The sequence below is a fragment of the Martes martes genome (assembly GCF_963455335.1).
Source record: "Martes martes genome assembly, chromosome: 10".
Taxonomy (NCBI): Eukaryota; Metazoa; Chordata; class Mammalia; order Carnivora; family Mustelidae; genus Martes; species Martes martes.
The window spans coordinates 21,094,323-21,104,205 of record NC_137898.1 but is presented as its reverse complement, the minus strand read 5'-3'; the positions used below and the strand labels follow the sequence as shown (position 1 = coordinate 21,104,205).

The following is a 9,883-nucleotide window of genomic DNA, read 5'->3' as shown; positions in this document are numbered from 1 at the left end:
CCTTCTGAGGGTCTCTATTTCCACATCTTGGAAATGGGCATCAGATCTCTGAAAAGACCGTGGAAGCTATTGTTAAGAGGATCAGATGAATGGTGTTTACATGTACGGCTTTAAAGAGACAGTGTAGATGGTGAGGAGTCTTACCTCTATTCTGAGGACTCTCGGAAGAAGAAAGATCCCAAGTAAGCCAAGTGCACCAGACTCATTGTCCACCAGCCTTCTTATCCATCTGTGCATGAGCGCTTGTGCAAGAGACCTCATATACCTTTCTCTTTAAATCGGCTTAATTCAGACACTCAGTTCACACCGGAGGAACTTCTCCACTTATTCTGAGGACCCACTCGGTGCAGACTGTGTTTTCCAAAGATGGCTGTGACAGCCTCTTCTCTTCAGCAATCTCTTCTAGAACTTTGCCACCCTGTCCTCAACAGAGGGAGACTATGTCTCCTCCCCTTGAACCCCGGGGGCCTTTGCGGTTGCCTGCACGAATAGAATACAAAGGAAGTGATGCCACTTGGCTTCGGACTGAGGTCCCAAGATACCATGTGCTTCTACCTTGTTCTCTGGTTGCTCTTAAAACCCAGTTGTCTGGCAGTGAGGAAGCCCCAGCAGCCTGCAGAGAGGCCTCGTGGAGAGGAAGTGAGGTCTTGGTCCGCAGCTCTCGCTGAGTTCCCAGCTAGCATCTAGCACCTCCCAGCTAGCATCTAGCACCAACTGGCTAGCCATGTGAGTGCACCATCTTGTGAAGGATCCTGGACCTCCAACTGAACCAGCAGATGTTGCATAGAACAGAGATAAGTCTTCCCCAATGAACCCACCCCAAATTGCAGATTTATGAGCTACATAAATAATTGAGTGGTTTGCTACATAGCAATAGGAAACAGATACACCACTCTCCCTCCTTCCCTCCTCCCAGAGTTGTGTCAAAGTCTTAGGGTCTTACCTAGGCCTAGGTACCTAGGTACCAACAAGACTCTGACACCTATGTTCTTGACCATAAGGACCTTCAGGTCTCCTGCTCTGCAGCTCCTGTGCCCCTTTGAGGTGGGGGATTCATCTGAGAGACTGGGAACCCCATAGCCATACCATACCCCCCCTTTTTTAAGAGAGAGCACAAGAGGGGGAGAGACGGAGGGCAGGGGGAGAGGGAGAGAGAGAATCTCAAACAGGTTCCATGCTCAGCATGGAGCCTGACATGGGGCTTGATGTCATGATCACAGAGATCATGACCTGAGCCAAAATTAAGAGGTGGACACTTGACTGACTGACCCACGCTGGCGCCCTTAGCCTTTTAAAGTCTTGCCACACCACCATCTCCCCTACTTCTAAGCTTTCCATCTGATACCTTCTCCCAAGTCTTTCTAGAGTAGTTCTTCCTGTTCCTTTTCCCAGCTCCCAAAATCCAGGCTTCACTTCTGGAATGGCCTGAAGAGTTTCCCGAAAGAAGGAAGTCATCTCTCTCACTAGAGGCTGCCCGGCAAAATGCCCCGAGTAGATCATGACAGAACCTGACTCTGGCTGGAAGAGAGGAAACACTGGGGGGAGCCAAGCCAATCTGATATTTTAGTAATACTTCAGACACACATCTCCTCAATGACTTAAGCTTCCAATAGGTAGCAGGCCGTGTGCTAGGTGCTGGGGAGACAGGGACAAATACCGGGGCCACTCACAGACCCAGGCAAGAGGGCCACCTGTGTCCACTCAGAACCTACACCTCACTGCCTTCCACAGTCATGCTTCAGATAGCCAAGATCTTAGAAACCTCTGCCTAAATGGTCCACAAAGCAAATTCCCCAGGTCCATCCTTCCGAGGGTACGGAGCACTCCTAGAGGGGTGAGTGAGGGATAGCTGTAGATAAGAAGTGTGGACAGAGTTGGGGCACATGGGCTAGGGTGTGTATGTGCCCAAGCCCTAGGCCACATGTGTGCACAGGACAGACAGGGGGCTGGGAAGAGAATCTGAGCAGATGGGTTGAGGTTTGAGGGGTCAGGGCTAACCCACTCCACACTGCGATGTTCCTACAGAGAATTCTAAAGAGTCCAAGAATTCTAAATTCAAACATGGCCCTCTTGGTCATGATAAAGAATATTTCTTAAACATTTTATTTGTGTGGGCCTCAATTTTCATATCAACATGTTAGGGGAGTTCTGTGGCATAGGACCGATAGACTCTGAGCTCCTCTAGAAGGACCCTTTTCTAGGGGGCTCTAGAGGGTGGTAGGGGTGTATGGCAGAGATTCTAGAATCTGCCTGCGGATAGTCCCTCCATGTTGCCACAGCTGCCACTATCTCTAATCTGGAGTGACAGACCAGAAGGGGTAGCAGATGGGACTCATGTGACTGAAAGTCTGCCTGGTGGGGAAGGAGGGACGGATGGGATCCAGCTGTTTTGCTAACTGCCAATCGCCATCACACACCCCCAGCCTGAAGGGAGGGGCACGGAACAGGGTAGAAGAGGAGGGTATTTTTATGCCCATTTTGCATGGGTTGGCTAGAAAGTCAGTCCAAGATGGAATAGCACAGAGGTTCTGAAAGTGGCCGTGGGACCACCGGCATCAGCATCATCTGAGAGATTACGCTGCTGGCTATTTGCAGGAAAGATGGCATCCCTCTGTGGGAAGGACAACAGAGTGGACCCTGCTGGGCTTAAAGACCCCCCCAGCCCCACTCTCCCGACTTGGTGTGGAGATTCTATAAAGGAGAATTTTTACTGGAAAGAGAACATTTACTGAGCATGCACAGTGTGCAAGAGCGGGTGAACATTTCATGAACATTATCACACTTAATTCTCAACAGCCACCCTGGAGACTGGTGGTATTATTATTCCCCTTGTATGGGTTTCTCCCAGGGAAGTCGGTACCTTGCCTTGGCTTGCCTTGGGTCACAAGGCTCCCGAGATGCTCCCTGTCTTCGTGGTTCTCACACCATCCTGCCTTCTTCGCCATTATGCCTGACGGTGGTTCTCAAACTTGCTTATGATTCAGAATCACCTAGAGACCTTGTTAAAACAAATCGCTGGACTTCTACCCCAGAGTTTCTCATTCAGTCGGTCGGGGCCCGGGACTCCAAAACACTTACATTCCTAACACGTTCCCAAATGCTGCTGAGGCCACTGCTGTTCCAAGGCACCATGCTTTGGGAACCACGGTGCTGGGCTGGGATCCAGCTCCCCGCCCTACTCCACCCAGGCACAACGGGCATAATCATACCCTCCCCACAATGGCGTCCTTGTGAGATGCCAATGAGATAATGGGAGTTAGAGAGCTTTGTCAGCTGCAAGGTGAATGGTCCTGGTCATAGTGAGGAAACCTGCCTGGGGCTGATCCCTGGGCCTGGGAGTGCGTAGGGCTGGGACACAGGTCCGGGCACCACGGCTGTCTGGAGATCTTTGCAGTCCATCTTAATTCTGAGTCACTTCTTAAGGGAGAAAACCAGCTTCTGGGGCTCAGGCCAGCAGCCCCTCCTGCTACCAGCCTCCTCAGCCCACGCCTCCTCCCTCACCCCTGGCAGCCTGCTGAGCACAGCCCCAACAACTGGCTGGCCTGGGTCACTTTTCAGGAGCCAGTCCAGGCAAGCCGGGGTAGCACTGAGCTTGTGATTCAGGGCTTGGGGCCGGCTCCGGCTCCTCTCCAGCGTGAGACTCAGAGGCCACGACTACCCTTCTCCCAGCCTCAGTCCGTTCACCCGTGAAATGGGCGCAACAAGAGTACCATCGCATAGAGTTGTGTGAATTTAAGGGCCAGTCCTTTTAACATGGCTTGGCGTTGAGCACGGCCCCTGGCGAGGGTCCAATCAGTGGTTGTTAGTATTTTCAAAAAGCGCCTGGGCCCAGGGCGCCTGCTGATAAGGGCTCCAACTTGGAACGCAAACCGCTCCCACGCCGTCCCCAGCCGCACCCGGATACACCCGCCCTGGAATGCCAGCTTGGGGGCCGAGGCCTGCCCGCCCCGGGTTGGGGCTGGCCGGGCAGAACAGGATTAGGGAGGCACTGAGGCAGGGAAGGGCGAGCCTGGGGCGGGGGTTCGCCCGAGGCGGCTGGGTCAGGGGGAGAGGAGAACGTGACCCGGGCGGGGTGGCGGGAGAGTCTGGGGGGAGTCTGGGACGGACAAAGAGGGCCCAGAAGGGGCGGGGCCGCTAGGCAGAGCAGTGAGTAGGGCTTCCCCCCAACCAGCAGGGCTCGAGCGCGACCCGGGTAGGGCTGGGAGCCAGGATCCAGCCTTGAGGGGCCGGGCGGCAGGAGCGGCGCAGAGTACATATCTGAGGAGGCGTGGCGAGGAGGCGGGCGCGGGGGCGGGGCTGGTGGGTGAATTAGGGAGGCCACAACGGGAGGGGCGGGGCAAGAGGAGCCCCTCCCACCCCCAGGCTGGGGGCGGGGCTGGCGGGTATCTCCTAGGGAGGCCTGGTGGGGGCTCGGAGGCAGCAACATTCCCGCAGCGCGGGGGGCGTGCCCAGGGCGTGTCCTCCGGGGGCGGGGCCTTCTCCAGCCCCTGCGTTCCCCGAGGGTCGCCGGGAGAACTGCAGAGTGACTGAGCCCAGAGCTGCGCAGTCGGACGCAGGCGGGCGCGAGCGGGCGACGCCGGGCTTGCAGCGCCGAGCAAAAAGCAAAGCCAGAAGGTGAGAGGGGCAGGGGGGAGGCCGGCCGGACCAACAGCAGCAAAGTTAGTTTTCGTCTCCACTTCCAGAGCCCGCCTGGGCAGCTTTCTCGGAGCAAGTGACAGCAGCAGCTGGTGGGTGAAAGGAGCCTAAGTCCCCGAGTCCTGACCCCCAGTTTTCCGGCTGTATCGTCTACCAGCTGTGTGGCCCCGGGCCCGACTCCCCCACCCTGCTCTGGGCTTCTTGGGTTCCGTAAACGGAGTAGGTTGAACCAGGTGAACTCCGTGCTCCGGTTGCCCTTTCTCACAAAAGCCCTGGAAGGCGAGGGCTGGCAGGTGAGAGCGGACTGCAGTTCAGCCACCGGTGTTCACAGCACGCTGGCTGGCTCTCCCTGCGCGGTGGCGCTGGGCCAAGGGAACGTTCCCCTAGAGTTAAGCGAAGTACTTTAAAGTTCACACTAGTTTCTCTGACGGGGCTTGAACCCACAAGCCCCGGGGAAGCAGCGTAAAGCAAGGAAACGTCAGTCTTGCCTTCCCCCCAACACTGAGATCCCAGTAATACTTCAGACCACATCCTCAGCAGGGGCTTTTGTCCCCTTCCTGGGGCATTTCCAGGTGACCTGGCCTGGGAGGCGGTGGTTGGAAACCAGGGGACAAGTTCTTGGTGGGGCGGGGAGAGAAGGGGAAAACCCCTACAAACTTTGGGTCCAGAGTCAAGCCTGGGGCCCAGGGCTCTTGCTGCATGCTCAGGGTTAGTTCATTGGCCTGGAGGTTTCTGTTCCTGGTGCTAGTGGGTGCTCTGTGTCAGGGCCATAGCAGCTGGGCGGCCTCATTCAGTGGACACGATCTGAAGCTCTGGGACCAAACTGATTAGGATTGCACTTCCCTCCAAGCTTCAGCTTCTGCATCTGTAAAATGGGAGTCCTGGCAGAATCCCAGGGCAGTGGCGAGGACTAAAGAGAGTAATTCATATACAGTGTTTAGCAAGGCGTCAGGCACCCAGTGAGCCCTCGCTATATGACAGCTGCTCTGAGGCAGGCAGGCAGGTGATGGACTGGCTTCCTGCCTGGGAATGAGCCTGTTTTTGGAGAGCAGGCTGCAGCCATTCTTGACCCTGTGAGTGCCAGAAATTGCCACCTGCCACCTGCATCACTTTGTCCATTTCACGTTTGGGGAGTGTGTCATCTGCACCAAAGTGTGGCTGAGTTTTCTGTCATAACACTTGGGGCTGGTGGTTGTCCAGTCATAATGGTTACTGAGCACCTACTATATATGAAAGGGAGCTAGGGGATACAGAGACCACCTAGACAGACCTGGGCTCTGTCCTCATTTGGGGCTGCTGACAGTAAGGCTCCCCCACCCCCATCATGCCCCTGCTGGGGAAGATAACACACGCCCAGGGCCTGGAGCCAGATGAGATTTCATGGGTCTGTAATGCTCTGGTGTCTGGAAGCCAGCTATTCCACTAAACACTTGGCTTGGGGTGAAAGTGAGGGTCAATGTGGGCACTTGTTAACCTGTTCAGTCAAGGCTGGGCACCGAAGGAGACCGGGGGTGCTGCATGTCGGTTCCCTGAATGTCCTGGGGAGATGAACCCTGGAACACTCTGGAACCAGCTAGAAAGTAGTATGGGACAGAGTGTGACTGAAGCCTGCTCTATAGGGAGGAGACAGTGTGTGTGCCTTTGGGAGCAGAGGGTGCTTAGAAGCAGTGAGATACTAGAGGAACCAGGGCAGAGGGTAAGGGGCTCCTGGACTCCCAGGAGCCAGTCCCGATTGGGCTTGGATCAGCTTGGGGCCTCAGTCTCCCCTGTCCAAGTATGTGAACAGCCCAAGATTAGAGTGTGGTGTTGTGGGGGAGGAAGAGGGTCACTGCGTGGGGCCTATGGCAGGGGATGGGGGGGGGTACGGGGTTGGTGAAGGAGAAGATGTTCATTTCAAAGAGTAGTTAGGAAGCAAATACTGGAAGTCTTCCCCGCCACCCCTCCAGCCCACATGACGCATGACAAAGGATGACACACTGCCCCCATCTTCAGTTGCTTACTGTCTGGGAAGGGATACCAGTGACCCTGACAGGAGATCAATGAAAAAAGTATTACAGGGAACTTTCATGGAAGAGGTGGAATTTGGGGTGGATCTTAAGAATTGGGAAGGTTTCCCCTGCTGCAGTGACAGTTTTGGGCAGAGGAAAATACCTAAGCAAAAGCAGGAGGTCACCGTGTTCAGGGACTTTTTAAGAAACTGCTAGTTTGATCAGTCTGGCCAAAGAACTGGGACTCAGCAGGGCTGTGAAGGGGGGGATGGTAAGCTGGATCAACTCATGGAGGGCCTTCAATGCCAAGGTGAGATGTTTGGATCTGATTTGCAGAAAGTGAGAGCCACTGAAGGTTGTTGAGCCGGGGAGTGACGTATTCAGAGGGGCGCTTTAGGAAACCAGTTTGCCAGATGTGCTGGGGTGAGGGACTCAGTGGTCAAGGGAGAAGGATCCCAGGGCTGTGGTAATGGGGAAGGAGGGACCTGCGGGCTTTTGGGGATGTCTGCTGCTGGGAGTGAAGGACAAGGTGCCATCAGAGGGGTGGGAGGGGAGCCAGGGTGACTCGGCGAGAAGAGGAAGGATCCCCATGTGTGCCCTATTTTTCTTCATATTCCCCCACCTAACCTCGACCCTGGTGCCTAGCAGGGGCTCAGAGTGCTGGGGAGGGTGAGGCGTGCTATGGAGTGGTAGGGACGAAGCTGCCCAGTAGGCCCTGTGCTTGCCTACGGGGCGGGGGGTGGTGGGGGGGGGACATCTGGGCAAGTGGTGGGAGCTTGCACCAATCAGCGGTGGGTTTGAGAGCAGGGTGGATGGGGAGAAGTGCCTGGGGCTCTCCCCCTCCTGGCTACAGCCCAAGGAGGGCTGGGGTGAAAGGTTAGGCGGTGGGAACACAAATTTCCCACGTGTGGGGGTGTGGATTTTGGTTGGCTCTTCTCAAGTTTCTGCAATGTGGGGCAGTCCCGTCTCTCTCTCTTCCTTTCTCTCCTCTCTCTCTCTCTCTCTCTCTCTCTCAGCTTCAGACTTTTGAGCCACTGCCTAGAAGCTCTCCCTCCCCCTCATACCTCCCCAGCCTGAGGACCCAACCCTCTTCCACCTGAAGACCAGACAGCCCCCTCCTGGCCCGAGGCTGAGCAGACCCAAGCCTCAAACATTCCCGTGGATTTGGAGCACCTGGGGCCAGCTGGCACCCCCTGGTTTTGGCTTGGCCCTGACCCTTTACTCCAGACCGTTATAACCACTTCTTCCACCCCAGGGGAAGCTGAGAGGGGGCGGTTAGGGTTTAATCAAGAGCATCAAACAGTCAGGAGTTGGCTCAGCGAGAGGTGGGAGGGAGGCAAGAGCCTGGGCCCCTCTGTGGGACAGGATGGGGCCAGGGCTGGGGGGCCTGTTTCATCTCAGCAGGAGCTGCCCTGCCCACCGGCTTCCCCTCCTCTAAGCCTGGATCCAAGGAGCCAGGAGGGAAGCCCAGAGGTAAACACAATGAGCACTGTGGTATGTGTTGCTTCCCTCCTCCCCTCACCCTATCCCCGATGCTGCCTGTGAGGAGGCCAACCACAGGCTCGGGGCCTCTGTCACCGGCCCAGTTGGTGTCTGGGGGCTGGCTGGTTCCTGACTCACCCCTGGGGTTCCCCCTACACGTTGGTTTTCCTGTCAGCAGCTGATTCACTCTGTGCTGACATGGAGAAGCAGCTGAGCGGGAGAGAAGAGGCCTTGGGTTCTCGTTCTTGGAATTAGTTCCGGCTCCTTTGTTTATAGGCTGTGTGACCTCGGGTAAGTTCCTTCTCCTCTCTGGGCTTCCCTTCTCTGTGGCGCTTTGTTCCTTTCCTTGGCTTTTAGGAAGTTCTGCGGCCTGGAATCTGTTGTTTGTAAAGTAGAGCCCATGTGAGCACATGTGTGCGCGCATGCACACACACACACACACACACACACACACATCAGGTGGACTGGGTGATTCCTCTCACACAGACGAGAGCTGAGACCACCTCCTTACCTTACCCTTGCTTACTCCACCTGAAGCCGCCTTACCTACCTTCTGCCTGTCTGCCGGATCAGGGAGATGGTAGAGCATGGTGACAGCTGGACTCTGGAGCTAGAATCTTGGCTCTGCCCTTCCCAGCTTTGGACCCTCTCTGAGTCTCAGTTTCTGAATCTGTAAATTGGGTAACGGGAACAGCCCCATAGGATGACATGAGCTTAGAACAAAAAGTGCATTCCCCGGGGCATGTGCCTCCCCAGTGCAACCCCAGGCTTTCTGAGGGCAAGGAGGTCTGAACGTGGATGGCAGCTTTTCTCTAAACCCTTCCTTTCCCTCTCCCTTCCTCTGTGCTTGTCTGCACTGAGTATTTTACTCTCCTGCTGCTCTTTGGTGGCATATGGAGTGACTCCATGAACCCTCGCAGGCAGGGATTGCCCTGTCCATCTCTGTATCCTTGATTCCTGGCCCAAGACCTGGTACACAGCAGGCTCTCAGGAAATGGTAGTTGAATGAATAAGTAAGTGATTCTCCTCGGGATGGCCCAGCAGGACCCAGCTCCGTGCCAGATCCTTGGCGACTCCTTGGGAAAGGTGGAGCTGGGAAGCCTGGTCTAGATGCCCATGCCTTGCCCTTCAGGCCTGCCCATCATGCTCCTGGAACCTGGGACCAGGGAGGCAAGAATGGTTTGGCTGGCCTGGGACTGCTTCGGTCAGGGCTTCAGCTTCCCTTGTGAGGCCTGGCCTTTCCCCTCCTGAGAGGGGAACAGCTCAACTTCCTCTAGCTCCAGCCTGGTGAAGGGTCCACTTTGGCCCTTCGTGAACCCTGGCTTGGCTGCGTTATTTGTGGAAGGTGCTACTGTCCTCTGAGGGCACAGGCTCAGGCTGGGGAAATGGGAGGCCTCTGGGAGGCCCATCCCTGATCGTCTCTTTGCACACCACTGGATGTGTCACTCTGGGAGGCCCCTCACTGTCCCCTCTGGCTTCTTTCCCCACAGTGGGGGCTTCTGACTCTTCTTCGGGCCCTGTGCCTGACTTTCTTTGTTGTGCTGAGGGGGGATCCGGGAAAGAAGTGGTTGTTTCTGAACCTAGGCTTCTAGAACCAATGTAGGAAAGTGGACGAAGCGCTGGAGTCTGTTCGGAATTCTGGGTTCACATCCTGGATCTGATGTGAAGTTGCAGAGTGACTTTGTCTAGGGAGGTGAGCCTCTAAGGTGGTTTTCTTCTTCAGGCAGTCAGTGCTCCAGAAGCCTGCCTGGGGACCAGCTGGGGTTGGCCCAAGTTGG

General features: G+C 55.9%; 1 protein-coding gene across 2 annotated transcripts in view; it reads left to right on the top strand.

The window, feature by feature from the left end:
* Positions 1 to 4,372: 4,372 nt before the first annotated feature.
* Positions 4,373 to 9,883, top strand: part of CD82 (CD82 molecule) — a 49,969-nt gene continuing 44,458 nt past the window's right edge. The window contains exon 1 of one of the 2 annotated variants that reach the window (XM_080816425.1): positions 4,373 to 4,614. The gene's annotated coding sequence lies outside the window, so the exon portion shown is untranslated. The remainder of the gene's footprint in view (positions 4,615 to 9,883) is intronic. The other variant, XM_080816426.1, reaches the window with a different exon arrangement.